Here is a 19,533-nt window from a genome sequence, read left to right on the forward strand (position 1 = left end):
TCAGACACCTCGCTCACATACAGATATCTATATTGCAACCAACTATGTTTAGGCATCCGTATCAACAGGTAAATCCCTCTCTATCCCTCTTTTTAGGTCAGACTCATCTGGGCAGGTGTGTGGCCTTCTGTTCTGTGTGCATTACTTCAGTGCAGAACTTCTCATATCGTCAAGACTGAACATTGAAGTGACAGGTCTCAAAACAGAATAAATTGCTTCAGAATATGCTTTATATAAATGAAATGTATCTGAACTTTCAAATTCCTGCAAACTAAAATTAAATGTCTGAAAGAATATCTGAATGCACCATCCAAAGAATATGATCCTGAAATAGTAATCTTTAAATAGCAGGACTGATTGCCACCGACACTTATCATAAAGGCTGAATTAGACCAGAGTCAAGGTCCATCCAACCTCATGCCCGGTTTTCAATGCAGACAGTCAGAAGACAGTCCAAAAAGGAGTGATCCTTCCCCTTCTGTTCCATCAGAACTTCAGCAATCAACTTTGGCCACAAAGTTTGGGCACTTTGTACGCTGGAGAATGCATCCAGGCAGCTCTGTGTAGTGCCACTATGGGCTGTCTCCTCCACAAAGTCATTCAAACCCTTTTGGAATTTCTTCATTCATATCTTGGACCCCCTCAACATGCATTTCTTCAGGATGAGAAATTCAGGACCCACTGCTGTGGCAGGAAGCTCCACAATTTAAATATGCTCTGTGTGAAATTGGCATTCCCTTGGTTTTCTTCAGATGTTTTTCCCAGAGGTGCCCCCTCTTTCTAGCATCCAGTGAAATAGCGAACTGTCATTCCCCACTCACCTTCTCCATCACTATGCAGGTTTTACAGATGTCTATTGTAGTCTGTCTCTGCCAGAACAAATGTTGTTTATAATAGTTGCAAATGTTTGAAGAGACATTAGTTTGTATGAGAATCAGCTCCAGGAGCAAGACCTCACTGTAGAAAGACATCCCTAATGAATATAAAATATCTAGGGAAAAAAATTACCTTCAGAGATTTAACACCGGCTTTTCCCCCAACAAAGTCTTTTGATTTGTTCAGACATTTTTAGTATATGAGTTGTTGGTTCCTGTGAAACAACAAGATGGAGGATGACTAGAGTCTCTTTCTCCATTTGTTTTAGTTCTCACGTGCGATCCAAGGTATGAAATCCTTACCATTCACAAAATCCCCTCAAGCTGAATGCATTACTAGTGGTATCTTCAGCTTTCATTTCTAAGGAATGAGGAAATGAGAAAAATCTGTAAATGGGTATTGCAAACCACTAGTTTAGATAAAGCTTGTATATAATTCACATTAACTTAAAGCCGTAACAAGTTTCAGTCATTACAGGATATCATGTCTAACAGGAAGTTTTAATACAGCCATAATAAAATGCACAACCCTAATTGTCATTAACTTGCAATTCTAGATAGAGGGTGTACGTGTCTTGGTTTGTATGCTGAGGAAGGTCTACTTATTTTAGGTCATTTTGGTAGGTAAATGTGCTATTCAGTGAAAAAATAAAGAGAAGATACACTATTTCTGTTATTTTATTATTCACACATTACTTAACGCAACCTGGGGAAATTAGCTAGAAGAATTTCAGGTGAATTTTACAGTGAATACTTTTAATGTAATTAATAGATCTACTGAGCAGTACTTACAAGAGATAATTTCAACAGTCAACAGGAATATGGACTGAAAAATTGAATGCAGATTTCTGAGAGGAAGATTGGAAACTGATAGATGAGCATGAGAAATTAGTACCGATGAACACAGCGTAAATTACGGATGACTCAATTTCCTGTAGAACACAGATTCTTTACCATCTCTGAAGAAAAACTCAGGATCTCAAATCCTGCGTGCTGGTGTAAAAGCCCTGTTTTTCCCGCGTGACTCCTGACTCTGTATGTAACTTCAGTCTATCACTGAATCACAGCTTTTCACTGAATCTTTTCTTTTAGGACATGTTATATTATATGATAAATTTTGAGTGGGATGGGGAAATGAACCATTTTAAAGAAATTAGCTTACTGAAGCACCTGCCTTTCTTACAGTTTTTCAAAGCATGACCCCGTCTGGAAAAAGCTCCTGGTTCAACATCTCATATATACAATTAAAATGCTTAATTGTGCAGAGCATTAGTCAGTGCTGATCTCCTGAGGAAATGGGAACTTTGTGAATGATGCCTGCTTCCCACTGTGAGCAATAAAATTACACTGTTTAAAGAGTATATGTGTTGAGCACCTAAGCCTGTTTAGAGAAATCTGAAATCCCATAATACACCATTATGGTCCTGTGCAAAAGAGTTTTGCGAAGCAAGGTATTTAGTGTGGAAGCTAAGAAGAAACTGTGAAATAAAATTGGGTAAAGTCATTTTTGCTTTGCTGATAAGCAATTTGCTTATTAAGAAGAGGAAAGTGATTGTCTTGAGCTATGCTGATGAAAAAAACTGGGAATAAGAGCCTAGCTGTCTTTTGGAGGGAAAAAATGAAACCACATTTGCAAGAGTACCATGTGCATCTCAAAAGCACGTTGATGAATGCCAGCTCGTGAACAACTCTTAACTCATATGCAGTAGGCTACCAAGTAAGATACTGGGAATAACCCCACGGTTTGTGAGGCATAGAAATACAGGCTCTGATTAGGATGCGAGCACTTTGGGCTCAGGCAGATGATCTAAGCATGCACCTGGACACTGCTGTATGGGCAAAAGGAGTCTGCCTGCTCTGGGGACTGCAGCCAACAGGCAGCTCTCGTCGGAAAGGCAGGGAACCGCTCCGGTGCAGCCCTGAGCCGAGGCACGGGTCCCTCCGTCCCGTCCCCGGTGTCGGGGGCTCTGGTGTGACTGGTGACAGAGGAGCCCAAGGACTTCACCCAGACCTGGCTTGTCACGGCTCCGGCTGCTCCTAGGAGAGAGCTTAGGGCACAGGTACCTGCCCGGGAAATACCCAGCTTCTGAGCCACACCGGGACAAAGACAGAAAACAGTAAATGCAAGGGAGGTTTAGGAATCGGGCTAGTCTTGGGTTTTGCTCTAGCTTTAATTCATACACCTGCCAGCCTGCAGTCCCGATGATGCCTATTGAATCCTGCAGGTCTGATTTGTTTCCTGGATCCGTCCTTGAGCAGAACACTGCTGACGGCAGTGCCGTTGGCATTTCCAGCGACAGCAATGTATGTGCTTGTCACAAAACTTTGGGACAACCCAAAGTTGGCTGTTTGGAAACGGTGGTTGTCTACCCTAAATACTGCCCGAGTAATGTCTGCATCGATAGGGATCAAGCAAGACAACTGTGCAAACACACTTGTGCCCCCTAATAATTCCCACTTTCACCTGCAGGTCAGGAAAAGTGAAAAAATACCAATTAAGAAAAACCCTGCTGGTGTAAATATTGTCTGTAAATATTTTATTGGTTTAGTTTGTTTTACTTGTGGAGCATGATTAGAAGGAGCAAGGGCAGTAGAAGGAGGAGGGAGGGAGGGAGAGGGGAATGTACCTGCAGTTTTCAAAAGAAATATCAAGAACTTTTCCATAAGGCAGTTTTAAGCTGAAAGTGCCTTGGCAAATCTGTAACGTGATTTTCCAAATGGTGTGCAAAATGTCATCCATTTTTAAATCTGTAATATTGCTTTAATCTCCAAAAAGGAATAATAACGTTTGTCTTTACTACAGTTGATCCAATCTTGCACTCCTTTCCAGACTAAGCTCCTACTGATCTTAGTGATCTGGGCCCAGTAATACACATTTGACTTATCAGTTTATTTACAGCTTGGATTTGCCATTGCCATTAGGTATCTAGGATACACATTTTGCACGCACACAGCACATACAGAACATGCACTTGTAGACATACTTTCATTGAATATGATAATGTAAGGATCGTTATCCTACCTAAAGAAATGCATTTGAATTGCATGCGTCTAGAGCTACCCTCCAAACACCAGATAAATACCTTCCAAAAATAGCATCACTCATTTTTCACAGCAGGTGTCATTCATCAGGTATGAGACTGCATCTAAACGTGTTAGTAATAATAATTCAGTTTGGTATGTGACTCCAGCTCATTACCGGCAGCCCCAGGCACTGGAGGCTAGTGAAGTCACTAGAGCAGCACAGAAATATTTAATCCTATAGCAAATATTTAGCCCTACGACATGAATATTATGCAAATATTGATCCTAGAAGTTAAAAAGACTCTGAAGAACCTGGCTGTTCTCCTTCAGCTGTCTGACCTGTCTCGCCGTTGGCTCACCTCTGCGGTACGGTCCGCTGGACCGGCTGCAGGCTGCCCACCGTACCTGGCCTGGATGGGGCGGTGGGCACGGGACGGGGGGAGCGTGGTGGTCCTCGGGGTCCCCCGCTCGCCGCCAGCCGTGCCGCCACGGCAGCGGAGGATCCCGGCGAAAGGCCGTTTTCGGCATCCCCCCTCGCGGGCGCTTCGGCCGCAACCAGCAGATCTGCGGATGAGTAATGCCACCGCGTGAAGGCTAATTAAGAGTCTGCAGGGAATCGTGTTGCATGTTTCTGCTTAATTTGTAATATTCACACTAGGCCTGACGGAAAGCCGCCGAGGGGACAGGAGCGTTTCCAGCGAGTTTTAATGGGCTGTTTGCGCCGGGACACCGATAATGACAGGCGGGTTTGCACAGGCAGTGAAAGGGCTCTCTTCAGGCCCCACCAGACACCAGAGCCTGTTGACCTTAATTAAATTTCATGGCACACTTGGCTCGGTCCTGCGGTAATTGCTCAGCCTTTACTTAGATGCGTTGGCTAAATGGGAATGCTCTCCTAGGCAGCGGTTGGCCGGGAGTGCAGGGAACGATGAGACCCTTCTGCCGGTGCCCCGTGCCTCTGATCTCCTCTGCTGTCTCTCCTCTCCACAGCCGCGTTTCATCTTCCACCACTTCTGCTCTTCAATCCCTTCTGGCACTTTCAGTGCGATATGCTAAAGATTAATTAAAAAAAAAAGTAGAGAAACAGGCAGAAAAGTGCGTGCAATGCTGAAGAGACAAGAGGAGGGTGAGAAGAGGGAAAGGAGGGACTGCGGTGTGGAGAGAACAAGGAGAGGTAAAGAGTGGAAGGGATGGAAGGCAGAGAACAAAGGGGAGAAGCCCTGAGCATTTGAAAGAGCAGGTAAATGAGGGAGTGAGTGGAGACGGGAAAGAGAAGAGGAGCAGTACCTTAAGAGAGACATGTAACAAAGGGAAGAAAAAGGAAGTCTTCGCAGTGTATAAAATAGGAAAGAAATGGGGAACGAGGAGCTAAAGAAAGCCACAATCAGAAAAAGGAAACTTCTTTGCAGAGAGAGAGAGTTGAGAGCAGGCTGATTCTAAGGGGGGAAAGTACTGGAATCTGAAGAAACGTGTTAAAGAAATGCATTACAATCTTGACACACAAAAGCAGAGGCATAAACTGTAATAGAGAGCAAAAGAAAATGAAGTGGAAAAAGGAACCAGGTGGAACAAAAGAAAACAGGGCACGTAACACAGTTTTAAAATATTAAATGTAGAAGTTGGATTTTAAAAAAATTATTGCTGAGCTCATTTCTCTCTTTAGAACTGTACAGTATGAAATGAAACATATGTACAGTCTGGCATTGCTGTTAATATCCCTTCCTTCAAATCCGCTTTTAATGGGTACAGATAATAAAGCTGGTAACCGTTTAAGAGCAAATGCCATTACGAATGATGACCTGTAATCCACTGTAAACTCTTACCCTCTGCTTACACAAACAGACCTGGGTGCTTGAAATTAGAAAATACTTTACTTTTTTTTCCTGTGGAGACTCTCACTCTTCTGGCCAAATTTCACTTCCCAAAGGACAAATGGTTAAAACGCTGGTCTGCAGGGTCCGTCGAAAAAGAAAATAGTTTTATTCAATATCTCCACTATCAGGGCATGTAGTAGTCTATTCTGTTTACTACCACTGAATGGCATGTGGAGGATTACTGAACAATTTGGCAGAGGGTAGTTTCTTTTTCAAGTGATAAGGCGGCCTGGAAGAGCTGCTTGCTCCTCCCTTGCGTGCACAGCAGAGGAGCTGTACGCTGTACAGGGGAAGGAACAAGCCAAGCACTTCGAGCTCCCCAACGCTGCCTTACCCGGCACGCCTCTGAGCGCCGTGCGTGCAGAGGACGTGACTTACCCACACGCTTACAAGAGATGGGCAAGGGCACGTCACCGTGATAGTCCCGGTGAGCAGAGGCTGCGAAGCCTTTGCTCCTGTTGGGGAGAGGGTTGCCAACCCCAAAAGGAGAAGCCAAGGCCATGGTCTAAGCGGTGTCCTGCCCCGACCTGCAGAAAATATCCTGGGAAAACAGCCTGGGTCATCCCTGCTGAGCGCTGTGCTGAGCCATGGGGCTGGAGGTCAGCAGCACAACCCAACTCTTCAAACTCGTGCTAGTGCAAAGAAAATATAGTGCAAAATGTAGAATGCCTTTATGCAGGTCGTGTAGTTTTTAATCACTCCTCTCAAGCTCACCAAGCTGCTGCAGCTCCTTGTGCAGTAACCAAATGTATGATCACATTGCTTGGCAACATTGTCCTTCCAGAATCAACACTTTTACAGTCGCCTCAGCCTCTTTCCTTCCCTCCTTCCCCCATTCAAAATCATCACCTACAGCCTGCTTCCCCGTTTCTCATCAGAACAAAAGGCACGCGACCTCTCTGCCCTTTACCACGCGTGCCACGGAGCAGGCCCCAATTAAAAGTCTAATTTTAATGTTGTTTTAATCATCACTGCACTTGTGAGATGATGGCAAGACACTGTAACAAGGATGGACAAAAGACATGCAAACCCACAAGAAAAACTAATGATGAATCATTGTTTGAAGGGTGAGTCATGCCTGAGTGCATGCATATGTCAAGCATGAGACTGGCATAGCTTCACTTGATTAACCCAAATCTGCTTTGTTTAAGTCTTCTCTTACAGCTCTGCTTTTAAGGGAACAGTAACACACAGCAGTTATTTGTGCAGTGATTTTATTGCCTGTTTATATGAACATTTTGGTGGACCCCAGCGCAGAAGACGTGGTTGGGGGAGACAACCAGTCTCATTTCTAGACCCAAGACAGGGTCAGCTCCACCCTAATCTTTTTTAATAGAGGGTTGTGTAGCCTGCTCTTTAAATTTGCTGGAGATGGGGATTCGCACCATCCCCGGGCAGACCATCCCCATCTATCCTTGTAGATCCAGGCCTCTCACAGCCATCATTGGATTTACAATGAGAGCTGCCGCTGTCATTTAGCCGGGGCAATTTCACGACCACACACAAACGTGGTGCAACCGTCCTGCTTTTGCTGGCCACGCGCTCCTCCTAGAGCCCCTCACCAGCGACGGGGGGCTGCACGGTGAGTGGGGGGTGCTTCTGCACGGGGGTCCCCGACGGCTGCCTGAGGGCTGGTGCTGAGGCGAGGGATGGGGCAGGGATGCACGGCCCCACCGGCAGCGGCACCGGCTTGGGTCGGCGTGGAGTGATGGAGAAGCGGAGCCGCAGGCGATCACCCGTCATCTGGAATTCTCTGGCTGCGGTTTGACAAACCCATTCAGCTCACGCAAGCCGGCAGTGACGCTGAGCGAGGTGATGGTGGGACTGCAGCCGCGGCTGGCGGGGTTGCCCGGCGCACCCAAAGCTTAGCCGTCCCCTTCGACGCGGTTCTGCTCCGTGCCGCTCGTCTGCTGTTAGCGTCCCTGGTGTCGGCAGCGCGACCTCGGCTGGTGGCCATCGAAGGTGGGCTGAGCACCCGGCCGTGTCCCCGCGTTTGTGTGACAGACACCACAGTCGGGCAGCGCGGGCGCGACTACGCTTGCGCTGCTGTCCAGTTCAGCCGGCGGCTGGACCGCTGGCATCGCCAAAGCTCTGCCGGCATTTTTCTTGAGCGCCGCCACCCCCTCCCCGATGCCCTGTTATACTTGTTTCCATGCATTTGCTGGATAGTAGGAGGCAAGATCTGCTTCACAACAGCAGACACTCTGTAGTAGCTTCCCATGACAGGCATACAGAGTTTTCTACCAAATGAAATGTATTCATTTATTATATAGAAAAGCACTTGCATATTAACAGTTAAGGGTCCGGGGGCTTTTTCTGCACTGATGCAGAAGGATTTGGGGGTTGTAACTCATTTAGAAAGGGATTCAATGCTGGTAAATGCACCAAAGTTTCCTAGGCAGCCAGGTGGTCTGGCGAAGCCGAGCTGAGATCCCCTGATTCCTAGTCAAGTGCTGAGCTGCACGAACACGGAGATAATACTGTGTAACTCTTGCAAGCATTTAGCCATTGGCGAACAGCTGCCTAGCAATCTCTTTATGAGATTTATTTCTCTCTTATGGTTTTGTCAAGGAAACAGTGGTTGTTGATAACATTCAGAAACACAGAGGTGCTATTTAGTAGTCAGGACAGTGAACAAGCCAAAAATCCGCTGTAGAAAATAAGCTTGTGTGATCATTTGACTTTTTTGTCATTTTACAAATTCTGTGTGCCCAGGGTTTATCATTCAGGGAATATTTATTTGTAAATAACATCAGGCTTTAGGAAAACTTTATGCTTTATTTTATGCAAACAATTCTATTTTAACTGGCATTTCACATAGCATTCAGACTGTGGGTTGCAGCAACATCACTCATCTTCCTGCAGGCAAAACTCTGCCTTGTTTTGACAGTCATTCCTGATGCTTTTTCCTTTTGCAAAAAAAAGACCTACCCAAGATGAGACTTGGGACAGCCGCGGGGAGGGAACCAAAATTGGAATGCACGTAGCAGGCCCCAAATCGACGAAGCATTTGTGCTTTTCCTCTTTCCAAGTAGAGCAGGATCATCTCTCCACAAAGGGTCGAGCTGGGCAGCCAGTGCCAAGGTCTCTCTAAAATCGAAGCACCTCTGTTTTTCTCAAAACCAAAGCACTGCCTGCAATCCTGAGCCTGTAGGAAAACCACTCCTGACAGCTGAGCACAGTTGCGGCAAGCTGCAGCCCTGGTGCTTGCTGATTCCTTTTGGAAGGGAGAAAGGGCAGACTGGGAAAGTAACACTTGAAAATTTATTCCGGCACATCAGAGAAAGCTCCATCCCCCTCACCTGCGCAATTCCAGCAGATTCACCCTGCGAGAGGCAGCTGGAGGCAGGGTACCAGGCAGGATCCGTGCTGCAGCATAACATTTTGCCTTAATTTTGGCTCACCGCCACAGAAGCACCCCTATGAAACCATCCCTACAGGCTCCGCAGGCAGCACACGGCTTAACGCCATATTAAATTACCTCTTTCATTCTGCGCAGTGCAGCACAGCGGTATTGGCAGAAAGAAGAAAACGTAAAAGCATATTAACATGAGTCGAGGCAGATTTTGAACTGTGCGCTTGCCCTCTCCATTAGGGTAGTCCTATAAGGGCTGCTTGGTTCCTCTAGGGGGGAAGATAGGATTTGGCATTACAGTGCTCCGGTTATTCTCAATAAGAGGAAAGAAACCAACCTGCTGTGGCCAAGTGTTATATTAGGGCTAGCACTGAGCTTACCTTAAAACTAGGAAGCTGCATTTTCATTTTTTCCATCCACTGTGAATGCTTCTTTGCTACTTATATTTCCCTCTGTAGGGATGCTGATGCATTTGAGGATTTCCACATACATGCGTTTGTGGTGTGGACCAACTGGTCAAATCCAGTTTCTGCTCAAATTTATAGCAAGCTTTTCACTCCGTCAAAAACAACCCAGATTTAATACCGAGAACATTATAGTCCCTCAAATGCATACTTTTTCCTCTGAGTCACAAGGAAAGAGCAGTCTTTAGGCACATCCTCAGGGCACTAGTGTACATGATCAGACAGCCCCAAACGTGACAGAACGGTGTCAGTTCAGCTGAGGGAACAGCCTGCTCTTGCTAAGCTCACAGCAGGAGAGGGAAGGGATTGCGGCAGGTCACCATTCTCACACCTAGGCAAGGACTTCTGGAGCAGCTCAGATCTTACTTGCGTTCCCTCCACGCTTCCGATTCCTGGGCTCATTTCCCCAAACACGCGCTGCCGAGCAGAGCTGGAAGCGTGCAGGAATGCAGACCTGCCCCTCGCACCGCCAGCCAGAGCAAACAAGGAGAGGAGGAAGGAGGAATTATCCTGGTGATCCCTCTTGTGATTCCCCAGCAGCTGCAGTCCTCAGCTGACCCCGGCAGGGAGAGACTGTGAGAGTTACACTGGATTACAGATCCCAGCTGCTCTTAACCCGGGGGCAGCCGCGACTGACTTGGCCAATGGTGCAGCGGGAACCGCCTGCGTTCATGGTTTCATTGCACCCAGGAGGTTATTTATACAGTCTTCCTGAGTTCCCTTTGCCTTTCTTTTATCCTTGCAAATCCTCACTATGTCGTTGTGTGGCAACGATATCATCGCCATTAAACTTGAAGCAGTTCAATTGTTACGTTTTTAAATTCAAGCGGGTGGCTAGGATTGTCCCGGGAAGTCCTACAGCTCAGCAGGGCACGGAGCTGGTGGATGGGCCAGAGGCTGCTGTGTTTGGATCCTAATGGAAGTTGATGGTTCTTTCCTCTTCTCCTTCCTTAGAAGGTCTTTCCTACTTCTTTTGGTACAAACTGGTACAAAATGAGAGGTGGGGCACCCCTACCGCAATCAGCACGTCTGGTCACCAGGGTAGTTCCCAGTAGTGGAGAAACTGTCTCAAACAGCAGCACAACTGCACTGAAGGGAACTACTGGATGGTAGCTGGGACCTCATACTTTTTTCTTTTTGGATCTGCCTGGGAATTCACACCCCTTGTGCACAATGCATCCTCACTTTGTTTGGGGGAAAATGCGTGCATTTCTCCCTGCCAGCTTTGAAATCTTTATCTTTTTATTTATACCACCTACGTCACTTCTGTCCTGATAGCTTGTTGCTCTGTATATAGTTTTATTTTATAGGGACACACATAGCCAACTGGATCGCCTACATCTGTAATTTTTACCCCTCGCAGCCCCCCAGCACCACTGCCGTGCATGCCCAGAGCTGCCCTGTGAAAGCCAGGTGGCACTGGGAGGATCCAGAGACAAGAGATCCCCTCTTCCCCCTCCCCTATGCCCGGCCTAAGGTGGCCCCAGTCATGTCTTCCACGCACTGGGAACAGTTCAGGGACTGGATCCGACACTCACGGTTGTTTTCTTTGCAGCATAAGGGTATTTGACACTCAAGGCAGCAGAATTCCTAACCAATGTGGATTTTCCTGCCTCAACAGAAAGTCTTGGGCTGCCTCTGGTGAGAGACTCATCCTCAAACTCCTCAGGCTGGGGGGAACTGGGGAAGGGAGTGGAGCCCTCGTAACCACCAGGATTTGGTAGAAAATCTGGGGCTGGCCTCTTCCTCCAGCAGAATTCCCTCGAGGGGACACTATTTTGGCTATTTTTGTGGTAGTCCTAATAAAAATAAGGGGGTTTTTAAATTTTATTTTTTGCTATTGGAGCATCAAAGTACGTTTTACTCTGCCCATGTAGAGTCCTTCTAAAAATCTAAGATTTATATAATACATAGTTGTACTCAGTCCCATAGGTCTTAGAGATCTCCATTGCCGGTTTCATTAGCATAGAGCTGAATCTGCTCCATATAAAATAAGTGGAAAATATCCATTAAATGAATTCTGAATTAAATTATTTTCTAAAGTTATTGACCAAGAGATGATCAGATCTAGAAATGAACGATGTTGTTTAACGCCGTTGCTTTGTTCTAGAGATTTACATCATATGTAAAAAATTAACAAGTGAAATGGTTCGTATTTCTTCAAGGGCCACTCTTATCATCCTGCTTGTCTTCTGCGGATGTTACTGACTCTCTCTTACACTCATCACCACACCACAAGTTTGCTGGAAAGAACAGGACAGGTCAAGTTTTCAATGATGTGTTTTGCTTTCCTTTCCTTAAGAAAGGCCTAATCCAAACAACGTGCGTGACCAAGAATACAGCTGTTCAGTGTAGCAGTTAAGCACGTGCTTGTCTTTAGGACTTAACTGTGAACAGAGGTGAGCAAAGTTACACATTTTTGCTGAGTCAAAGCCTAAATTATCCAACATACACTTTGCTCCTTTGCTTATCTAAGTCATTCTAACCCTTAATGACTGATCAAAATCTGTGTGTAATAAATGAGTTTACGTTGATAAAAAGGTAACATTAAAAGTCACTGAGAATGATAGTCAACACGGTCTTTAATGCACCAGAATATGGGCCAGGTCCATGCTCCGGCTGCGTGAAGCAAGAAGCGCCGAGGTAGGAGCTGTGCAGACCTGGAATGCCCTGCCAGCAAGCAGAGGACAGGCTGTCTCCTTGCAAAGCACGCTTTCCAAATGCCATAAAGTCACAGTGCTTATTAGGTCAGAAACCTTGAGCTGGTGAAAACAGTTTCTGCCAATGTACGCTAGAGCAGTCTTACGTGCTAACACCCCTTCGTTATCAGCAGCAGATAGGAAAAAACAAGGCATTTTCTCTGCAAAGGTAGTAAAAAGTCCTGTGGACCAACCTAGTTCCTTATGCAACCCATAAGAACGGGCCGCAGTTTCACAAATTTGGGGATTAAGTTACCTCATGTCAGGAACAGAAACTCCTACATAATACCATCATTAACACAGCACAGCAATGACTCTGCTAGTCCAATACTTTCTGTTAAATAAAATCAGTCCCTGCTTTGGTTAATACACTGGATATTTAAAACTTATTCTTGTTCTGCATTTGTGTGTTAGAGGAGTAGTAGCCAACTCCAGATGATGGGACAGATGGAGTTTTACAGTGCATAAAAAAAAATGGGTTCTCAATAATAAGTCATATGTTACACTTGCACATTCTTCTACACAATTAAGATACTTCCTTTAACAATTAGCAAAAATGGAAGAGAATTGGCACCACAGCATTTTGACTTAGCTTTAATAAAACTGCAGAGCTGAGGCTGTGGAACTTGCATATTCTTCCCACAGGACTCTACCCAGAAAAACAGATTTAAGGAAGCACAGTGAGCTCATTGGGATATGCTGCAGCAGAAATTGCTCCTCTTTCTGGGTAGGAAAGAACTCTTTCAATAAAGAAGGCCACTCTAGCTCTCTGGTGCTCGTGACTGCTCTCACTCTGCACAATGAGCTGCTCTGAGTCAACTGAGTTGACTCAACTTCCAAATGCAAGCCTTTCCAAAGATGTGCCGTGGGAAAAGGAGAGCAAAATTTTTTGATGACATGAATTCCCTCCTTCTCCACTATGTTTTAGCAGCCAGCGTTGGATGTCACGATCACCTCATAGCCTTCTAGTCGCTCCCTGTAGAGCGGTGGACAGTGCTGAGTAGGAGAGAGGAGGTAATCGGTCCTCAGAGAGCAGGACTGACCCCCTCCAGCACCTGGGGCTGCAATGTGTGACTTTGTTGAGCCTCAGATCTAGATAACAAACTAAAACCGCTTACAAAGATTGCCTAAAGGACTCTGGAAATGACATTGAAGGCGGGTTTTCAACCTCATCCAGTGTAGGTCTGGCAGGCACCGCGCTAGCCCACAAGCCAAACCACACTCGTTCTGTAAATCTGCACCTTCTGTTTTCAAAGAAGTTGTTTGTTTCCTTAGTGATCACCATGACGTGGAGATTCCACTTGTGCTTGCAAAAAAGGAAAAAGAAAAAAACACTAACACAGAGAGAAAAGTTTACTAAAATGGTTTACATTTCCTTACTAACTGCAGTGATCACCCAGAAAGGAAAGTTGTTTCCTGTCTACTTTCTGGTCAAAGATTTTCTGTGTAATAACTGTATCATCGGGAGTATGATGTTGCAGCCACTGAAGTGAATGGGCATTGCAATATTAACTGAAGGAGGAGCCGGGTCAGATCCCGAAACTGAAATCATGTCACTAGAATCCTAATTGCAAACACCTTCGCTGACAAGACGGAGCGCGGCGACCATCAAGTACTCCGGTGAAGCGCTGCACTATGCAGGTTCTGCCCCAGCCAGCCATCGCAGGATGAGCAGGAACATTACCCGCTGTCAGCTCGCAGGAGCAGGCAGCACAGCAAGCGAAACGCGCCTCCGCTCCTTCAGCCCGTCCTCGCCCAGTCTTTGCTGAGGCTGTCCTTTGCTCTGTGCCAGCCTCTTCCTTGTAGGCATCCGCAAGAGCAGAGGCGGCAGTCCAAGGCCAACGCGGGGAAGACTTTTTGGTCCCCACAAATACATCCACTGGCCTGAGCTGTAAAAGAGCCAGTTAACTATGAAGGAGACAGCTGGGGAGTAAAGCCAGGGAGCCATGGAGAGAAAACAGCTCCTGGAGCACCCACAGTTCCTTTCCTGAGACACCCCGTGCAATGGCTCTGTCCTGTGCCGGCCTTTTTTTTTTTTTTTTTTTTTTTTAATTTTCCCCAAGAACCTTGTAGCACAACTCAGCCCTAAGGGCAATGCTTATACCTGTGTTTGAAAATAGTCTTAGCTAATAAACTGCACTCAGGCAAGGAATGAGGCAGCTTTTATAATGTACTCTTCCGTAGGGCTGAATACTGAGTTTGAGGTAACCAGCTGCTTGGTCTCACAGGATCTCAACAGACTGCAGTGGGAAAGCATGAAAGCTTTTGAAAAAAAGGGTCTGTAATTTTTCTTGCATTTTTTCCCTTCAGAATTTGCTGAAAGAATCCTCTCTCTTGAGTCTCCTCATTTTAAAAACACATCTTTTTCTTACAAACAAGTATTTTAATTGTGATAATTTTGAGCTGAGGGCAGAGATCCTGTTCAGCTGCTATGGGTTACTGGGATAGGTTATTTGTGCTTCCCACCTCATCAAACAGTTTTATGAGTAATTCTAGTGAATATCTGGTTTCCCATGGCTTTGACTGACTGCCTTATCTAACTGAATCATACTCAGGCTTCCTGTCATCTCTGAATATGTCTATTTTGGTGATAAAATGCAAGTGACTATATTTACTTGTAGAAAATGTAGGTCAGGGTAAAAATTGTTAGATGGACATTAGAAGCTGAGACATGGGGAGGACCTGTTGGTTTCTTTTCTTATCATTATCCAGCTTTTTTAACACTTCCAAATATTCTGTCCAGCTGTAAGCATTTTTAATTTACATTTGCAATATCATTACAAGTTTGTTATTTATTTTCATCTATTTCTTGCAGAAGCACAAACACCTGAGGAAGAATGAGAACTAAAGATGGATCCTGAGCTTCATGACTACTCCTGTTGGGAGCATATGAAATCTCTACATTATTGCTTGTTCGTATGTAAAAATGACGGAGGATCATGCTGATGGTAAACTGAACCTCAGCAGTATAAGCTGCCACATGATAGACCACTACGGAAAGAGCTACTCCACGGAAACTCTCCTTAACTGCAGGGCATCAGTGTTTATCTTATATGGTAAACTTTGAGGGTTTCTGTTCCTTGTATAGCAACACTTCTAATTTCACTGCAGACATTTGCATTGTCTATATGTGTTTTAAATCCCTTTTGAAATATGCATGTTTATATTTGCTGCTCTTTTTGCATCATGCGAGGCTCCCAGTGCCTGCAGCAGTCTGTGCTACTGGGCTCCTCAAGTTAATGATTAATTAACCAGGGTGTCTCCCCTTTTACAGGCGGGCTTTACCTGAATTCTTCTGCCCCAACAGCCCTGTCTCCCTGGCAGCACCTCTGTAAGTTTATGACAAAGTCATGGGTCAGCTGAACTTTAACAGCATCCTGTGCCTTGCAAACGACTTGTTAAGAAGTCATAAACCACCAGGTAGATAACCCTTCTGGGGAGAGCAAATGCAACCTGAATTACAATTTGGTCCCAAGTCCTTTCTTCCAAAATGGACCAAAGGGTTTGAAATAAGAAAAAAGGAACTCCTGAAACTGTTTGTAACAGAGGTCTTTCCAGCTTTCAGCAAGCTCTGGGGGGAAATGGTATGCCTTTACACCAGAACTGTCCCTCCCAGAGAGTTGCCAGGGATGCCTCCCCCACCATATCTGACCTCGGTTGTCCTTTGACCGTGATCCAAAGGCAAACCTACTCTGGCAGCCTCCAGAGAACAGATTGTCTGATCTTGTGATCTGATTTCCTCCTGGGAAACAATTTTTCCCAGAAAGCATGACTTTAGAGAAGCCCAGTGATCTCTGTTCTGGTGGGAACATGGTGGCTGATTTCCTCCGGTTTCACTGTTGCTGCTATAGATGTCCTCCTGGAAAATTTAAAAAGTTTCTGGACAGTTTTCCTAGCTTCTGTTGGCTAATTGCTGAACAAGTGAGATTTGGTTTTCTTGGTGTTCGGAGCCCCAAAAGACAGCAATCTAATGAGAACAACTGACACCAGGTGTTACATTTCTCTGTATTAATTGTTATAATTCTGTTCTCCCCACTTAGTGGGCAGAATGGTGAGAAACAAGTCACCTGCATTCAATGGATCTTTTTGGTTAATTCATGTTGAATGACTGGGTCCTTCAACTAGCCAAATGCTAGTTTGGAAATTGGTTATTTGGACAGGGGTATGTAACATCTTGTCTAATGCTCCACATCTCTTAGTTTGTAGCATCTGCCTACAGCCAGCCAGCATTTTGCACTGTAGTAAATGTGCCACCCCATAAATAAAGTTGTAGTGGATGGAGAAGGAATAAAGATGCATGAGCTTTGCTGTAGTGCTGAGGGGAATATCTACAGGGCAGTAAAGAGTCAAGATATTAATTTATCTTGTACTTCCCTGACACTGATTTTCACACGCATGTGCACACAGGAAAATCGTCTCTGTGACCTCTGCTTGACAATGATAATATGGTAGTAATTGACTTCTCACTATTGTGTAGTTATGAGAACAAAAATGGACATACTTCAAGAAGCAAGCTTATCATCAGTTATAGCTCCATCAGAAATTCTTCCAGGTATTTTCTACCTTAATTCAGCTCTGGAGCCTAATTCTCTTTGTAATTAGCAATTACAGTGCATATTGAAAAAATCACATAGAGGAGGCAAATTGATGTGAAATGAATGTGTATCGTTCACACCAAGTTCCTTGAAACCTACTATTTCTGTTTTCCTTTTTCATAAAATGGACAAGTGAGTCTACTTTAAAGAAAATTACTCCTTGGCAACGGTGACCCAAGAGGTCTGCAAGTCTGCATAGCAAGCATTCTCGACAGCTTGATTATTTGTTATAAGAACAGGTCTGAAACATTTAATCCATAGAGCGTGTTATGATTTCAACTGAGAAATTTCATCTTCAATATTCCTGAGGACTGAACTAAAGTGAGAGGCGGGCAACAGCAAGTCACTCATTAGTATCCACACTGCGGTTTAATCCTTGTTAGAGGAGAATAACAAATGTAGAAGAGTTCTTTTTTTCCCTTCGCATGGGAAATGTGATTCAAGAGTGTATTTTTTAGTCTGCTTAGAAGCGTGCAAAAATAATGTTCATTAACGTTAGGGAAGATACAGATGCTGCGTGAGAAAAGGATATAGCGATGATCATTGATTCTGGCAGAAGACTTCACGATCTCTCTTTGAAGTCTGACAACAGGAATCTGTGCCCAGATTTGCCAGCCTTTAATCTGTGACAATTAAATTAGGGGATAATGAAGGAAGATGGTGCTATCTTTACTCTTGGTTGAATTAATGATTTCTGAGTTGTGGGGAACGCTTACCTCTCTGGCTGGTCGTTACAGAACTTCTGTTCCATCAAACTTCTGATTGTAAGCCTGGATTTAAAGCCCTGGAAGCACTTATAATTCTTCTTTCTGGTGGCTCTACTGTTATCTCTAGGGACCACCGAGTGCCTACTTTGTTAGTGCTATGGGGGTGTTTATTAATGTAGCTAATCCAAGGATGCATGGAAGTGATGCAAACGCCAGTCATCCGTAACAGGGAAGAGGACCTTGCAGGCCAGGAGGTGCAGCCAGACATGGAGGCGGCAGCTTTCGGTGGTGGGGAGGGTGCTGGTAGTGGGATGCAAGCGATCACTTCTCTCCATCCCATCACATTGCCACACGCTGAGCCTTGCTCCTGCCTAAAGCTACCTGTGGTCAGCACCTGCACATCTACTGTGCACCTGCATTTCTCCCGTGGCTGAACCAGGCTCATGTGACCTGTTATAAAACCATGTTGTTGTCTGGCTTAAAAACGACATAGTTTAAAAATGCCCCAGAGCAGCTCAAAATTTTTCTTCTGGAGAACTCTTCAAGTAAGATTTACAACACTCATATTTAAAAATCATGCAGTTTAATAAAAAGAAATTACTATTTTCTTGGGCCACAGCTGGAAAACATATTGCCAGAGGTACAAAAATAATAGTAATCTAGAGATTATTAATATTTGTCCTCAATTTTTTATACAGAACATTTCATCATTTCCCAAGGCCTCCCCTATGTCCCTCAGGCAATATTTACTTATCATTACAGTCAGTATTTAGAATGTATGATGTGACAGTTAATATTTATGTCAATGGTACAGTAAAGAATATACTGCATTGTTCCCTGAGTGACCAAACAATCTCTATCTAAAATAGAACATGGTCCTCGAAATTCCTGGAGAGAAGGTGAATTTGCCAGTAGTCAGGCATTTTGTTTCCAAAAAGCCTGTTTTACTTCAGCTGCAAGGAAAAATCTGCATATTTTTCATAAATTATTCTAACTATGGAAGAAACCAAACATGTTCGTCCCTGAATATAGAATGACAAGGTGCGTAAACATGGAAAAGAGTTGCATTACCTCAAGATGAATTGCTACCGGGGGAGGGAGACACACACCATTGCAGCTTTTTAAGCTCCAAATTTGGAAATGCATTAAACTTTATTAAGCTTCCAACATATTTTATATGTTTCACTCCAATCGTACTCTGTCTAGGCAGGATACATCTGTTGTAACTCAGACATCTGAAAGTCAAACATCTAAGTTTGACTTAGACACCCAAACTCCCTTTATAGTCAAAGGACAGAGGCAGGCACCTGCAGTGGGCATTTCATCTCATCCTCACATTGGGGTCTAACGCAAGGTCAGACCAACTGCCTTGGGAGAGTGCCAGTGTCTCGTCAACGACTATAAAATAAGCCCCGAGCGACTAGCTCCGTCTTAGATCTTTCAGACATCCCGAGTTAAGCATGATGACGCTGTGCTTAAACAGAAACATCTCCCTCGTACTGTTGATGGCAGAATAGTCATGTCCATTCACAGTGTAGAAGGTTTCAGGCTGGTTCCTGTAAAAGAGATGAGATATGTGACATGCACCAGATGTACGAGTGACTTCTGCCAAATTTATTGTATGATATTTGCCTGGGTCTCTGTGAGACTTCAAAGGGACTAATGGATGCCAAACTTCTTGAGGTCTGATTAGTTTCAGCAATGCAGGGCCTTTATGGGGATGCTGCAGATTCGCTCTGAGAAGAAAGCAAGGCAAAATTACTCTGTTCGCTGTGTTAATTAGTTAAGGCTATCTGGCAAGGTATGCTGCCTGCCTTTTTATTTTCAGCTGAGTTCCAACAAGAAGCCAAGACAAAAAGGAGGCAGAGAGTTAGCCTGAAAAAGCAGTTGTCATGGTGTAGGCAGGCATTTCAAGTACACACATTTGAGTCGCATAACAG

The sequence above is a fragment of the Aquila chrysaetos genome, chromosome 23, assembly GCF_900496995.4.
Source record: "Aquila chrysaetos chrysaetos chromosome 23, bAquChr1.4, whole genome shotgun sequence".
Classification (NCBI taxonomy): Eukaryota; Metazoa; Chordata; class Aves; order Accipitriformes; family Accipitridae; genus Aquila; species Aquila chrysaetos.